We start from the raw sequence: 17,331 nt of genomic DNA on the forward strand, positions 1-17,331 counted from the left end.
ACAGGCAGTTCTTCCTGGTTTCCCAATTTCATCAATATGGTAGAGTCTTGATGATTTCTTAATGGATGTCCTTAATGGAAGTACATGGTCTGAGCTAGGGTTACCAGATCAAAACTTGCCTATCCAGGACAAGCCCTAACGAAAATCCGGAAAAATTTTTTGATGAACTTTGATTTTTACTAATAAAACAAAACCAAAATCATATTTTTTAAAAGTTTTATTTATTTAACCTTAATAAACTTGATTAGAAACTGGGTTACAAAGTACACATATAATTCAATAACAAAACAAAAATAAGAGTTAAATTTTTTGGCAAAAGCATAAAATCATAAAACTCTAAGCAACTTATATGTTTGAAATTATAGGTAGTCATAACTATTCCTTTCACAGAAGATAAAAGCAGTCTATTTCTTTCTTTGATCCACTGAGCGGTGATAAGTGAAAATATTCTTTCCCCATTGGCATTGTTAGATGGAATTGCAAAAAGAAATTCGGCTGCTTTTAGTAATTGTGAAAATATTTCTTCAGAAATAAATACTCTCATTAAAGTATTTTGCCCATTTTTTGTTAGTAGGCAAATTGTGGTCATTAAAGTCAAACTTTTCCATTATATATTTTTTTAAGTTACAAAATTTATCAAAAAATTTAGTGTCATCGATTTCGACTCCTTTTGATGTTAAATATACTAATAAGGGCATAACGTCCCTGTCCCAATCATAATTAGTAATATCATTTAAGCTCATCCATTTGAAACATTGGAATTCTTCAAATGGTTTGAGCCAGTTTTTTAAATATTGAATTGAATTATTATACAAATCAAGTAACTCTAATTTTATTTGGTCACATTCGCGTTCTAAACCATTTTCAATGCACTTATTAAAAATTTCTCGAACTTTTAAAGGAATGAATTTATTAGCTGTTCTTTCTTCTAAAGAAAAAATAACATTTTCTAAAATTGCCATTGTTTTCACTACAGAATTGTTCAGACATTCAATCTTTTCTTTATTTCTATGGAAAACAGACATCAAAGAATGGACAAGAAAAAGATAGGCCTCTGAAAAATCGTTTTCAAAAAATGATTTAAGTATATGAGGAACATCATCTTGAGATAAGAAATATGCCTTGAGAGCGTGAAACATTTTTAAAACCCTCTCAATAGCGGGAAACAAATATAGCCATCTAGTTTTAGAGTGATATAAAAGAGTCTCATGTTCTGTGCCCACAAATTCACAAAATTCTTTTAGTGATTCAACTCGTACAGTGTAAATACTAAAATAGTTGAACATTTTAAGTATGATGGTTTCTATATCAACTTTTAATTTGTCACAACTATGGTGCACTGCATTATTGATTACATGAGAGGGACAACCTACACCAACCAAATTTTGATTAACTTTAGATTTTAATTTATTAAAAACAATATTTTGACCTTTTCTGCCTATGCCACCAAAATTTGTATTGCAATTATCCCCTGAGAATGCGACACATTTTTTTTTCTAAATTATTTTTTTTTAAGCGTATCTAAAATTAAATCACAAATTGTTTCTGCTGTTTCGTTTGGAGCACTCCTAATGTCTAATAATTTGGTTTGATTTCCTCCATTTTTATAAACAAAATACTGTATCAGCATTGGAAACATTTTTAGTGCGTTATGATTGCTTGCATCTGTAGCTACACCAATATATGAAATCTTGTTTTGTTTATTTCGTGGAGAGTCATTTCAAGAGTATATGGTCCAATTACACTATTTATAATAGCCTCGACCTTAGTTCGTCCACAGGTAACCTTCTTGGCTATTGCCGAATCATGGTAAATTGCTTTATTTAACTAACAACAAAAACATACAATTATTATAAAATACACACATAAAATAATAATTAAAAATGTACTTTGGTTGTACAATCCATGGACTTATAAGATTGGTGATGGCAAACTGTATGGAAAGCTAATTTAGTTACCACAAAATTTTGAAGGCCAGAAGTTCCCGCTTGAGCTCTTAACATTTGTTTGTGCTTTTCTTTATTTATATGGGTCTCAATATTACGCTTGCCTTTATGAGCAATTGATATTGAAGAATTGCACACATTGCAAATTACCTCACTGGTGGTTTTTCCTTTCTTAAAGGAAGGGTATAACCAAAAATTGCATCTGAATAAGTACATTTGGGTTGCGTTTTGGCATCACCAAAAACCAATTTCAGACTTTTAACAAGATATAATTAAAAATCTTCACTAATAAAACAAACCTAAAAAGTCGTGAACTGCTTAACGTTACCGTAAACACTGTGAAAATAATGTAAATAAATGTATTGGGGATTCCCCGAAAGAAAAAACCTCTTGCCGCGCATGCCGTTATAGACGAGCGATTGACATACCGATGCGACGCCACTTTATTTATTCCGCTAAAGACTAAAGGTGAATTTACACTACTAAATTTATCGGCGATTTGAAATATCTAAATGTTTTCAAAATAATTGACTATTTTGCATGTTTTATGTTCTTTCTTGTCTTGAAGAAAAACCCGGACGTTTAAGAAAAATCCGCCCGGACTCACCCGGACGTAGCAAAAACCCGAACCTGTCCGGATTTATCCGGACGTCTGGTAACCCTAGTCTGAGCTCCATCAAACACATTGCATGATCTCTGCGGAATCCTAACATACTTCATTTAGCTTATTTATTCCTGGTTATGCGTTATACTACCCAGCAGTTAAAACATGCAATTCCTCCTGGTTTACAACTAATGGGTCTCATAGCCGTTGAATTGTTGACCAGGATGAAAGCAAATCATACCATGTAATCATTCTAGGTACACAAAAGGCCACACAGGCAAAATATATTTAAACTTGAATGAAGTTATGAGATTTTTATAAGTCTTATTTAGCAAAGTCATTCTTTTATTCATACATATTTCCACACTATAAGCTGTAAAATTGATATAATAAAATAAAATTAAGTGAAAAATAAAATACATATAGTTATGCATGTGTATAAAGCGACGTCCGATCGATTTGCAGCAACCCAAGTCGAGAACGCAGCATATGTCGGTTGCCAGCGACTAAAGGTCGGGGCACACATATCCGTACCGAGACCGCACCGTGCCCGCAGCGTAGCTCGGCCGTGTCTCGGTGCGTTATCTCCCAAAACACACATCTCCGACACACGGCCGCATCCCGCATCGCATTGGACGGTCATGACGCACTTTAAAGTATTCAGTTTGGATCGAAACTTAATTGGGTTGGTACATTAAATTCATTTCAAAGAAAAATGTTTTCGAAATTTGGTAATGATCAACAAATGCAGCATTCGCAATACGAGAACAACTAAATGATTTCTTTAGTTCTATAGAGGGCAGCGTAGATTGGCAGGAAAATACAGCCCTGGCAATTTAAATAATTTAATTTATGGATCATATTTGCCAGTTTTTTTAGATGTTGCATCTTTTTCGCTAAAATGTAGTAAATAAAATCTAGATCGTGTCAAATTCATGTTTTTTACTAGTTATTTGGTTTCTTCGCCGTAAAAATTTTTTTTCTAAGACGAAAATCCCAAACAACTAATGTAGAATCTAGTGGTAAAAATATTGGTAATTAAACTTTGTAACCTTTTTTTATGTAAATTTAAAAACTAAATAGCTAAAAATAATTATTATAAACTAATAGCTTCTCAATTTCCATTTTAATTTCCAGCTGTATGATCACTACGGGAACGCACCGTCGTCCGTCACCGTCGATTTTTAAAACAAAACTATTCTAGCTCGTTGCGGACTCGGTGCGGAGTCGGCGCACGGGCACGGTGCGGTCATGTTAAGACTACTTCATATGATTACGAACGACAATACACAACCGAGACACGGCCGTGCTACGGTGCGTGCTCGGTGCGGACTCGTTGCGGGCATGTGTGTCCCGACCATAAATTATAGTCCGTGCTCCGTGTTATTTCATCAATATAAGGTTCGGAAATTTTTAACGGATTTTAATAATTTGTTGTCCAGATGAACTGAATACCTAAATCGACTTATGGTGGTCTCAAACCTATACAAACTAAAGTTTCTGTGAAAATTAATTAAAAAGTCATATGTTAAAGAAATGAAAAGGCTCTAAATTCCATAATTCCCAAAGGATTTGGATACAACTTTTTTCTAAATTAGATTATAAATATCTAAATCGATTTTAGATGGTTGCAAACCTCTACAAACAAAAGTTTTTTGGTAAAAAATTATTGAATTGTTAGATGTACAAAAATGTAAAGGGCTATGACTTTTAAAACTCCCAAAGGATTCGAATGAAACTTTTTATGTAATTAACAATAAATATCTACATCGATTTTTATTATATCGACACCATAGTTCTTTTGCTATTGATCCGATTGGGATGAAATTTGGTATTTGGAATTTATTTAGGATGCAAATAATACATTTTGACAGATATTTGACATTTGATGTCTAGGTCACCTGACACCGTTACTCTTTTGCTATTGATCCGATTGGGTTGAAATTTGGTATTTGCAGTTTATTAGGAATACAATTATTACATTTTTACAGATATTTGACATTTAACACATTATATTGACAGACAACGCGACTATATAACATATTATGGTTCTTTGAAGCATGATACCCCAATAACTGGTCCTCTCTTTCCTTGGCATATAAACGTTGGCCCCCCCGACTGACCAGACTTAAGTACACCTGATAATTTGTGATTTTTTTTTAAGAAATCCTCTAAGGCCCATCACTGACAGGACCTAGAGGTTCCAAACTGGTCCCCACGGACCAAATTGAAGAATTCCCATAATATAAGTAATTAATAATAGCAGTAGAAAATATAGTAAAATAATATAGTCATTAATAATTTAAATGCTCAATATGTCCTTTATTATTCTAAAAATAGCACTGATAACCCTTTGGCAATTTTTTTTTTTTGATTTTATTTACTTTATGCCTTTTTTTCTCTTAAAATGGAATACCCTGCACTCGGATTTTAGTATTTCCTAGAATATTTTGAAAGGTATTCTACCTGTGCTCATGGACGCAAATGAAAGTAAATCATAAAAGTAATCACTTTCAGACATCTTATTAAATATCTTAATTTTTAATAATTTTTACCTATACTAATAATTTGCAAAATATTTCTGGAAATGTTTCTGTTAATATTCTAAATACATATGTATGTTAAAAATCATCCATTATTTTATTATTCCAGAAATATTTAAATGTTCTAAATTGAGTAATTATTATAAGAATATTGATGGAATGTCTTTTTATATCTAAATAAAGATTTTTAAATGAATTAAAAAAAATATTACTTATTACATGCTTATTATTAGAGATATTATTATTGTTTAACTGGAATAGCCTAAAGCCATAATTTTCAGCAGTGGCCCAAAACTGTTCCTCAATTCCTCCATTTACTACATCCTTTACTTTTGGTCCTTTAAGAACTAAATTATCGGTGTCATTCATCTTTTCAGTATTCATAGTACAAAATTCAGTATTAATTTATTTCTAATACTCATAGTAATCAATATCAAAGTCAAAAAATATCATTTATTATAATAAGCTAAGGAAAACTTATTTACATAAGAAAACCTACTTACTTAGTAAAACCGAAAAAAATAGAAATCATTTAAACTCTAATAAAACATATAAAATAATTTTAAAGTAAAGAATTACTTACTAAACAAAAATAAGTATTCCAGCAGTTATACTTATCTGAGTCTGCAACTTTTTTTCTTAAGAGAATTTAGTGAACCCCAAATCGAACAAGATTTAATGATCTTATTAATGAACTAGTCAAATCATAAATCATTTATAAAAAATAATTTCACAGGTTTTATGTCATTTATTTCTTTACATCCTCATATTCGTTCCAAAAGTTGACATTCAATTAAGCCGTTAATAAGCTTATATGTTGTGATGTTTTATTGTTATTTAATTCTGTTAAAAAATTATTCTGAAGATTTTCAACAATATCAATATCAATTGCATAAAAAGGTAGTAAGTTGAGATATATAGAGCAAAAAAGAATGATTAATTAAGAAAGGGATAAACATTAAGTTAATTATTATAATAAGTTTTAATTTGATTAATCAATGGTCTCCAAAATTCGACTTGTTATCGCACAATAGACCCATATTTTTTGTTTAATTATGGTTATTGATTCACCACGACAAGGGTGCTTAAAATGCAGGCTAGACAACAAAAATGCAGGATAAAAAAGGTTTACTTCTAATATTTAATACCAAACACATTGAACATAATAAAATAAATATTATTTTAAAGCAAATTATAAAAACATAAAAAAAATAAAAATAGCTGTCTCAAAAGAAAATAAATAAAAAATTATATTTCCTATTTTCTATAAAGTCATTTTTATTTTGAAATTTTACTGCCAATATTATTTTTTAATACGTGGAACCCATGTAATAGAGCTTTGACAATCGAACTGTGCAAAATGGATTTTAATTTGAATCTCTAATAGAATATGTTCAATTGTCAATTGATTTCATTTATTGTTTAATAACGCCGAACAAAGAGAAAAAGTTTTCTCTGAATCAGCATTTGATTTGTAAATGGATAAAACCAACAGCAATATTTTCTTATTATCAATAAATTATAGTCTTTTATTAATTTTTATTAACTCTCAATGAAAATCCACGTCAATATTTTTTTATATATTATTTTAAGAAAGAGAACGCTTTTATTTCATATTAGAAAGCAATACGAAATTAGCTAATACTTTTTATTTATTTATTCTGTGACAGGAATTTCATTATTTGCCTTATTTTGTTTAAGTTCTTTGTTAACGTTATAAGATAATTTAAGAACCTTGCTGAAAAAACTTATATAACGTCATTAGAATCCACAAGAGGATATAATTGAATAAAATAAATAACCTTATTATATAGCGTAAAATTGGCTTCATATTGTAAATCTGCAAAATCGAGAAATGCTTTTAGTTCGCTAATGCGCTTAGTGTGAGAAGAAAAATGTAGGTTTTAAAAACTAGCGATTTATGGTCAAAATCGCATTGAAATTTATCTGCAGAAAAGATTAAAATATTCCAGCTTGTTTTTTTTTTTCAAATTGCTATCACTGAGCGGATTAATTCGATTCTAGCAACTGGATTAGGAAACGTAATTGAATAGAACCATTTTTTCTTTTTCTGATTTTTAGATTTTTGCGTATTAGAGCAATTCCTAAAATGCAGCACAAATAGAAACTCTTGTATGGAATGTTGCCAGGACGGTTGCCAACCTTATACCAGATCTTAAGTAAATAATGCTAAATGTCGAATCGCATTATAACACTGGATATCATCAACCAGCACATTGCCCAACTATTTCAAAGTCAGTAACTCATAATTTAACCATAAGTAGTCTATGATTTATCTTGTCGAATATCTTGGAGAAATCCATATAGATTGCGTCTACTGTAATGTACCTTTCTCTAGTACGCCTCTTTCTAGTGATAAACTATGTTTTCTTTATTTAGTTTTGTAACTTCTTTTACAAAAATCTGTATAGATACCGCCTATATTTATAATCCCCTTAATATAACAGATTGCTTGCAATACCTCTATAATGGCCCATGTCTTTTTTATGGATGGGAAACAATATTATTTTCCTTCCAAATATTCCAAAGCTTACTACTCTCTAGTGATAGAATTCTGTTTTTGACCATTAAAGAAAATGAAGTTTAAATAGTCTCGCTACATTGAAGATACTTATAAACGAGTTGTTATGCCTTACATGATAAACATGTTCATCCTTAGAGGCTCAAAATTAGTATCTATAGATACTGCTTCTTAACTAAAAGCTAGACTTGAATGATCTTAAGATTTAAAAAGCAGAAAATTAATGAAAAATTATTATTAGGGTTAAAAGGGAGCGGTGCTTAAAATTCTTATTAAAAATAACTTAATATTTAAAAATTGCCTTACTATTACACTGTCTTGGCCGGACTATTCTAATCAAATTATAATTGAACATTCTGTTAAAATTCAAGAAATGAGTAGAAGAATCTTATTGCTAGAGAATTGATTCGATGTTAAGTTTGAGTTTATAGTTGTGATTTGAGTACGCTAAATAATCAATACGTGATTAGAAATAATAAGTAAAGTAGTGAATAAAAGTTTAGAGTTCAAGTGTGCTTATTTATTGACCCCATGGGAAATTCGTAACATTAACATAAAGCATTTTAGGTAAAGAAGTTGGAGTTGAGATAATGAGGTTTTCAAGACATGAGTCAGAATTTTTGCCCCGTTAGGTGCGAATTGAATCATTAAAATTAATTTACTGTTTTTTTAGTTTAATCAAATCTGAAATCCTCGCATTGTGTCTAGTTTTGTTGTAGTATATTCATTCATTGCATTAAATGTACTTTACATCAACCAAAGTATAATATTAGGTTTTTTCATAAACATCTCCTCCTACGTTTCTCTTACCAATTAAGTCCCAAAGTACCCATCAGTACCCAAAACTTCCTCTAAGAAAATATTAAGTATTTAGGTTCCACTAGCACCACAGGTTTCGTTAATAAATCAGGTTGTAACTTGCTGGAAGACTTCAAAGATTGACTTAAACATGATATGATAATAAAAAAACTAAGATGAAAAATTAGTAACAAAATATTGAAATAACTGCTGCTAAAGTTACATCAGGATTTAATGAGAGAAATAGAAGTTACCACCAGAAGATCACATTAACCATGAAGCTCTAGCTCAAATCCTAAGTGAACTGAAGTCATAAGAAATAAAGAGGATCTCATCTACCATCTAAGATTCAAAGACTGTACCTAATGTAAGATATGGTGAAAGGATCACTACAAGATTCTGATTTCACCCATTCAAAAGAGTATTTTTTCCAATAGCCATAATGAGTTTGAAGAACATTTTGCCAACAAGTCATACCATCAGCTCTCTTCTTCTTTTAATATAGGTCATTATTGTTTAAATTATGTTCTAATAAATTGACGCTGAACGTTCTGTATCCACAAGAAAATTCAACTGACTTATCACAGCATCACAGCCATATTTGAGTGATTTGGCTGAGATATTGCAAGAAGCTTTGGTATTCTTTGGATTATAACCTTTTGCATAGTCTGTAATTGTGGATAGGTTCTCTTAGTAAGGTCCTGCAATTTGAGGAAACCTATAGAAGAGAGAAGAACAAAACAACCGAGACGGTAGGAGCAGTTACAAGAAAATATGTTTTTTATAGTCACATTTTAACTTAAATGAGAAATTATTACTTAAAGAGCAACCAATCCTGGTCTTTGTTTTTTACTCTTTCCTAGTTTCTTGTATTTGCTTCAGAGCTTAAGAAATGGTCGGACCGGCTTTCTGCGTACTAGTAATTCATTCAGCTTATTTTTCTATAATTTCATTGTAATTTTATTCATTTTTATTTGAAAGTGAATAATTTCAGTTGAGATTATTGAGTTGAAATTAATGACGCAAAACTAGTTACGAAATATAAGTATTGCGGCAGTTAAATCAGGAGTTGAGAAGAAAATAGAAGTGTTACGAATGAAATTGGCATTGCTAGAAGAATACATTAACCATGAAGCTCCAGCTTAAGGTTCTGATTTTACCCATGCAAAAAGTATTTTGTTTCTTAAAGCATCATTCTATTTTTCTTTCAATATAAGTACCCTTAATATATACGTTACAATCTTCCAGGTTTCTTAGGTTAAAAGTGAATATGATGAATCCACAAGAGATTTACCAAACCATTATAATCATATTTAGTTTGTTTTCTTTGAATTTTGACCTCGTGTTTAATAATTTTGTCTCAACCCTTTCAGGACGGCAGGTAAAAATCGGTTTCGTGCCACACAGACGGGAGTTTTTACAGTGGCATATTGGCGGCTGACGACGTCACTTCTAAAAAATGGGTTTTTATTACAAAAATTACGTAAAAAGCTGACAATAAATTTCACTTATGATTTTATTTATTCCACAAATAAAAAGATATATTGACAGACTGAAACTCTATACAAAAGAAGGAACAAAAATAAATTTAAAAAAATAATATTCTAAAAATTGCTCGTGGTATATTTGGAAACATGGCGTAACACACAGTCCGACTCCACAATTGTTGCACATATATTTTGAATCCTTTCTCTTCTTAGGCCCTTTTGTTGTGTGAGAGCATACCCAACATCTTCTTAGTTGTAGTTCGCCATTTTTTCGAGGGACTTCCGCGGGAAAATATTTTTCCGACAGCCTTGCAAGTCCAGTACAATGCGAAGCTCCAGGTTTAGGGGTATAATTTGTTGGATACCTATAAATAATAACAAATATTAATCCATCAGAAAAAAAAAACATTTCTTCTTTTGAAGCATCTGTCGGATAACTTGAAGATGAAATGACGAAAATGATGTGTGGTTGGGGTTTTGAGTCTTCCATAAAGCATGAGCATTCAGCATAGAAATATCTAATATGTGGAAAAATAATTTTTTATACCACAATGGTTTTTCTAGTACAATCCACACTGCTAATCATAATGTCAGCTCTATCTATGGCTCCCATGTTTTCGTTATATGCAAGTACACATAATGGCTTATTTTCCTTGGTAATCCTGTATATTTTAGGAAGAAATAATTTTATTCTCCTGAAAGGTTGTAAGCATCTGTTGGCACGTATGGTTCCACAACTATTAGTTTTATGGTCAAACAAATAGCTTGCCAAATATGGACTGGTGTAATAATTGTCACTGTAAAATGAATGTCCTTTGTTGAGATAGGGCTCTAGAAGTTTTACAACTACATTTCCCGATAAACCTAGACCTGTGTCAATATCTGCATTTTTATTTTCCTCTTTGCCAACGTATACGATGAAATTCAAAACATACCCAGTTTCACAGTCGCACAAAACGTATTATTTTATTCCAAATCGATGCCTTTTGGATTTTATATATTGTTTGAATACCAGCCAACCTTTGAACAAAACCATGCTTTCATCTATTACGATGTTTTCGAAGGGGTAAAACTGGCTTCGAAATTTGTTTTAAAACATATTCACAATGGATTCGATCTTGTATAGTCGATTACCTGCCACTGCTGCTTCGTTGTTGCTAAAATGCAAGTATCTCAATATTTGCACATATCGATCACGAGACATCGCTTGCCGGAAGAATGGAGTTCCAATCAAATCATCTGTAGATCAGTAGTCTTTCAGGTCCGACTTTTTTACATGTGGCATCAGCATTGTAAGTGCTATAAAAACGTAGAACTATTTTAAGTCAATATTGTTCCATTTCTTAGCATTTTGTTGTTGTGCGAAAAGATTGGTTTCTTCAACAATAGCATTGGCTATTTCTTCGGAGAAAAAGTTCAGAAAAAACTCCACCTCTCGGTTTTCGTTCAATAAGCTTTCGTTTTGGAGGCCACTATGAGTGCTGTCAAACTGGGGAACTGTGGGAACGAATTCGCTTGAATCCCACTGTATGACAAAATCTTGTACATTTTGAAAAGTATCAGGGGTGTCTAAATTGGTATCAGTGTTCTGTTCTGGAATACTCTGGTTTTCCAAATCATTCTCATCTTCTCCGGAGCTAAAAATCGCCTCACTGTCACTCTCAGCTTCAGGAACGTATTCACTTCCACTGTCTTTAAATGGTTCATCCTCGCTTGCATATAAGTCACTTTAACTCATCTCATCTAGAATATTATTCACTTTTGACTCAGTAAGCCCACAATATGATTCATCATACTTCCTTTTTTTTGCCCTTTCAGAGCTCCTTGACGGACCCGCGTGGTCTTCAGAAGTCATTATAAATCAGACTGGCGCGTAACTCCAGTAACTCGGCGTAAGTGGCACTTACGCCGAGGGTTAACATTGGGTTGAAGTATCACCCGATTTTGCCACGTTGCCGGATGTCGTCAATAATCGGCAGCGCCGAAAATTTTCGGCAGTCGCCTATGTGACAAACCAAAACAAACGAAACAGTTCGGCAGTCGCTTGTACGCCAAGAAAAACTTTCATCAACGCCCTGACCGAGTCAGGTGAGAGAACAACACTTAACGATTTATGTTCATGGATACATTCCAAAGGCTTTCTTTAATTTTAACGGTAAAGAAAATCTAGAACTCTATTCTTCACCCTTCGTATATGAAATTTCATCCTATATTGAAATATGACGAAACAAGTGAAGAAATCGAGGGCAACAGAATTAAAATTGTGTCTTATGATAATGATAGTAGTGATTTTATAGCTAGCGCTGCTATACAAAACTCAGTTTATTAATATTATTAAAGAATTCTCTTTATATCTCTAACTTAAAATAAAGAAGCGAAAATGTATCGGGAAAAAATAAATATTTATCACACTTACGTGTTTTAATCAAGTAGGGCTATCCAAAGCATATACGGTTTAGTATACAGTATACAGTTTCACAGTTTAATTAAAATTAATTTGAATTTGGCGCCAGATCAGACCACATCTGCTCTTAAACCTGTTTGGCCAAATGTTAGCCAATAGAGTTGTATGTAGAGGGCGCTTCACGTCACGAGAATCTTTCCCCGCTAGGTCTTTTTTGGTTTTCTATGTGCGAAATGTTGCTGTTGTGCGAGTAATTGATTTATATTGATTGTACTTAGTAGTAAACAAAGAAATACGATCGTAAATAAGAAATTACAAAAATTCTTAATATTCACTGAAAAGTAATAGTCCTTTTTATATCTTAACCTTGCCAACTTGAGTTAGAAATAAACGAAAAAACATTTTATTTTAAAATATGTCGGCGTTTTTTCACTGTCTCTTAAAACCCCCCTAAATCCCTCATTGTCGAAGTAAATAGAACAGTTTTGCTGCCGGAGCAAGAAGCTTCACTTTATTTGCATGGATCTTTTTAAAAAGCACGACGTTTCAGAATGAAAAATTGAAGGGTATTTATTACGGAGTCAAACTTTAATAATATGACTCGCTACTCAACTTATAAAAACGTTGAAATGTGCCATGCGGAGGAAAATAAACGAGGGCTGTCGAAAGCAAGCGGTAAAACTGCAGTTTCCTTTAAAGCAATTTCTGTCTGGTAATTCGAGTCGCATCATTTGTATCATTTACAGTAGAAATGAAAAATTGCGCGATATGAGAGCTAATAATGCGAAACGAGTTGTAACTAAATTTACGAGACATTCTTGGAAATTTAAAGAAAAACTCCGATGGATATAGCCAGTTTTAAATGGCCATAAGTTACTTAAGACATAGCGAGCCTTTATGCAACAATTCTATTTATATGTAAATGAGTCAGTTGAGGCGTTCTGGAAATAATTGTCTTGCAAGAAAAGTTACTTCTTTAAGCGAATTGAATTGAAAACAGTTTTAATCTCCATAGACTGTATAAAATAAATGTTATTTTGAGAGAAGTTTTGTAATTAAATAGCGGACTACGATAGAAGTAATATTATACTTTTGAATAAAGTAAGAATAGACATTTTTAAGCGGCTGTTTTAGCGGTGGAGAATTTGTGAAGCAAACAAAAAAAATTAGTTACCGAAGAATAATCTTGGACATCACACACAGCTAGAAGCTACGACCAAAATTGCCACGAAGGCCATAATGAGGTGCAGGAACCTTGCGGTTACAAACTGGAGATTCACCCCATAAATAGTTTTGGTACCATATTACGAAACTATTAGCATTATGACATGGAGACTTGATACAGAGATTAGCGAGTGTGTATCCCAACTGTGAGAACATGTCAAAATTTATTTACATTTAAAAGTTTCTCACTATATAATTCAATAGCATTAAACAGAAAACATCTTTTGTAAAAAGTAAATTTAAATGTAAGCATGGCGAAGAATCCTTTATTTCTTATGTTTAAATTATGTACTTTACCCCTAGGGATAAACTTTTTTTTTAGTTTTATTATTGAAAAAGTTGATACTGGTACTGTAACAATCTTATGTACAAAATTTGCTAAATGAAGCTTGCACCTATTTGACATGTTAAGCCATTTAGTTTCTTTTATTTTATGTGATATATGTTCATGCCTTTTAAGACCATATATTAATCTGCAACAAGAATTTTTTGGATTCTTTCTTTTTCTACTAATCGAAGACATGGCACGTATATAAAATCACAGTACGCATAATGGCTCAGGACGAGACTACCACACAGTATTTTATTTAATCTAAAATTAAGCAAATGTCTTTGGTTGTATATTAATTTAAGAGAAAGGAAAGATTTTTTATTTAAATGCTTAACGTGCTCGCTGTAGCGTAAATTTTCATCGAGGATTAATCCAAGATTTTTAGCTGAAGTAACATAGGGGAGTTTTGAGCCATCTAACACAATATCAACGTTTTTCTTGATAATGTTGCTGTTTTTATTTTTGTTATTGGCAATACATAAAAGTTTTGACTTGCTTGAATTACGTTGCAGATTATGCTGACAAGATAATGTTCTAATAGTTTCCAAGTTTTTTTTTAATACTACTACCACCCAAGCTTTTCTTTTTTAATTTTAGGCTTGTCTTCCCAAAAAAATCCAACTAAAAAAAATTAAAGAAAGTTTAAAATAATTCTCAATCGAAAAAAACTCTCTCCACATTAGCTTTTTTTCACCAAAATCATGAAAAAAATCCACTTTTAAAAACAAAGCTGTACTTAATTTACTTATGACCCCGCAAATGAAAAACACATAATTTTCATCTTAGATAAATTGAATTTAGTAGCATAGGCAATACTATAACTTTTAATTAAGAAAAAAACTGAAAGATAAATTTGGAAAAAAATATATCAAAGTTCACTATAAAAACCTTGACACGTTTAGGGCGCCACCACTTGCCGCCCAGCGGCGATGCGGCTCCTTATATACTCGGCTGACCATGACTCCGGAAAATTCGCTGACATTCCACGCCTCTCTAGAGACGTCATGCGATGTGCCCATTTGTGTCATTCCAGCTGGTATTCACGGCGCTGCCAATATCGTTACAATGCCCTCTTCCTAAGCTCATTCCGAAATTATTCCAAAGATGGCGGATGTCGATATCGGCAAAAGATTTCCCTCTTGCAACTGGTTTTCTTGTAGAAATAAGAATCAACACTTCTTTCCAGAGAACGACGTTGGGGAGTATACCACCATACCAGAACTTAAGCGTTTGTAAACCTGAAGACCACTTCTAACATGCTGCTACTCATTCTCCAGTCCAGGTTATCGAGTCAGATCCTCGGCAAGCAACTCCTCCTTTAGACAACACAAAACATCCCAAACGTCTTTATTGGTTGGCTTCTGATGTGACGGCTCTTTGGTAACCAGGTAAAAAATTCTTCTTCCAGTCTCTTCATCGGTTATCTTGAGTGCATGCTTAATGCAGCTTCTTGAGTCATTCCGAGCTTTTTACATTTTAACTTTTACAACTTCAGCTTCTGCTCAAGACAGTTGAGAATCATATCCCCCCACAATATGCCTGAGCATACTCAGCTGGAATAGTAAACAGGTCTTGCTGTCCTTCACTTATGCTTACAAGCTTACGTATTATTGCTTAAGCGTTGTTTTAATAAGGCCTATAGTAGCTGATAGTAGAGCCTATTTGGTTTGGTACGCCTCAACCCATTTGCTCAAATAGACTTATTCCCAGTTTCTGATTCGGGAAACCAGCAACACTTTCCACGTTGTACTAATGCATCAAAGCTTTCTGCTTTTTCTGCGGCCCAATACTTACCGAACATTTCCTGAATCAGTCCCTTACGTTTGCCTTGCTATTGATGCAGTAAAACCTTTCTCTTACTTTTCTCAGGGTCTTTGTTACTCCAAGATATCTGAAATCCGATATTTAGGCATAATAATTTGCCTTCTTTCTTCTTTACCCTCGTGATCATCCATTTTCCGCCTTAAGAGTCCATTTTCAAAAAATTAGGAAGTTTCATTTTACCCAATCTGCATTGGGAGAATATTTGGCAACTTTTTCTTCAGATGGCGGTTCTTAACAACTTTCAAGCATCTTTCGCCTGTGCCCCCTGACCATATTTAAAGTCTTTTAGACATACAGATCGATATCGCCTCTTTACATCGGACTTTCTTAGTTTGACGGGAGTTGGACTAGTGCCTTCTGGAGGGTCTTTTTATGTGACCTACCTTGTCAGATTTTCAACATTCCAACTTCCGAGTCGAACATCCAACATCGGTTTCAAATTCTTGCAAGGACTCCTTTGACTTTTTAATTACGTGTGTCAGGTAAACTTGTTCTAGGTTTGACTTGCCATAACGCATCTCCAATTATCTTACCAGGTGATTGTAGATTTCTTGTTTTTCTAAAGACATTATTAGCAGGAAGGCAGCAGCATCTCCTTTGAAGGACAACGTAAGGACAGTTGCTTTTCCCCTGAGTGACAGACCGTTTGCTTTAGCAGGCGCTTCAAACTGACTAGCTAGCAATATTAGCTTCATCGATAAGAAAAATGGTATTATTGGATCGTCGAAAGCTGACATAACAAAGAAATACCAGTATGAGAAAAACTTCCTATTACAAAGATCGGTATAAAAAAAACTGGGAAAATGGAAATCCTACCCCTTCACTAAAAGGAATTACAGATCTACAGATAGTTCGATAATGAACGAAGGAAGTGGGGGATGAAGGACATTTTGAGCCTCATAGAAATTACCCGCAGTAACTAGGTAATGACAGTGCCTTTTAGCCACTGTATATTGGACCGGGGGATATCTTCGGCATAAGCAAGAGTTCATATTTATCCGAACTGCAAATAGTGAATGCTTCCCAGGGAAGAGATAGTCAAAGATATTTCTTGGGAACCATCAGACCCAAAAAGTCTACGGCTCTAGTAAGATGAAACCAACCTACGCATTCTTAAAGGATTGCTGACAGAGCACTGTCACCTCCCAAAACATTGTAGGAAATTAAGATTAGAGCAATCAGGGGAATGACGATTCTAAAGATAATTAAACTCCAGAAATCTAATTAATGCTTGCGAAGCTACTTACGTATGCCAGAACTATGAAACTCTAGAGAAGGATATACCAGTTCTGGAACCGTCACAGCTACAAGTCGTTATCAAGGTACGAGAGATCATGATATAAAACTATCATCAATTCAGTATTACTAGGGGAAACAATAGATCTTAAAGGTCGTAATGCAACCAATAAATTAATACAGCCTCCGTCGGTCTGTGAATGTCCGTGCTAGGCGCACTCGATTCACCAGCACAGAAGAAAACCAGGAAGAAACTTAAAATAACCATAATAAATGAAGAAAATATTTCAATTGCCCGGAAGATGTAAAGAATTAAACTTTCAATCTCTACTTAGAAAAAATAAACTATATTTTAATATTCGAGAAGAGCTGGAATGCTACTCATTACATTC

The 17,331-nt window shown here is 33.0% G+C and overlaps 1 long non-coding RNA gene across 1 annotated transcript in view; it reads left to right on the plus strand.

The window, feature by feature from the left end:
- Nucleotides 1-17,331, plus strand: part of LOC126743074 (uncharacterized) — a 40,849-nt gene that overhangs the window by 22,731 nt on the left and 787 nt on the right. The window lies entirely within an intron of this gene.

Source organism: Anthonomus grandis, chromosome 12 (assembly GCF_022605725.1).
Source record: "Anthonomus grandis grandis chromosome 12, icAntGran1.3, whole genome shotgun sequence".
In the NCBI taxonomy this organism is placed as follows: domain Eukaryota; kingdom Metazoa; phylum Arthropoda; class Insecta; order Coleoptera; family Curculionidae; genus Anthonomus; species Anthonomus grandis.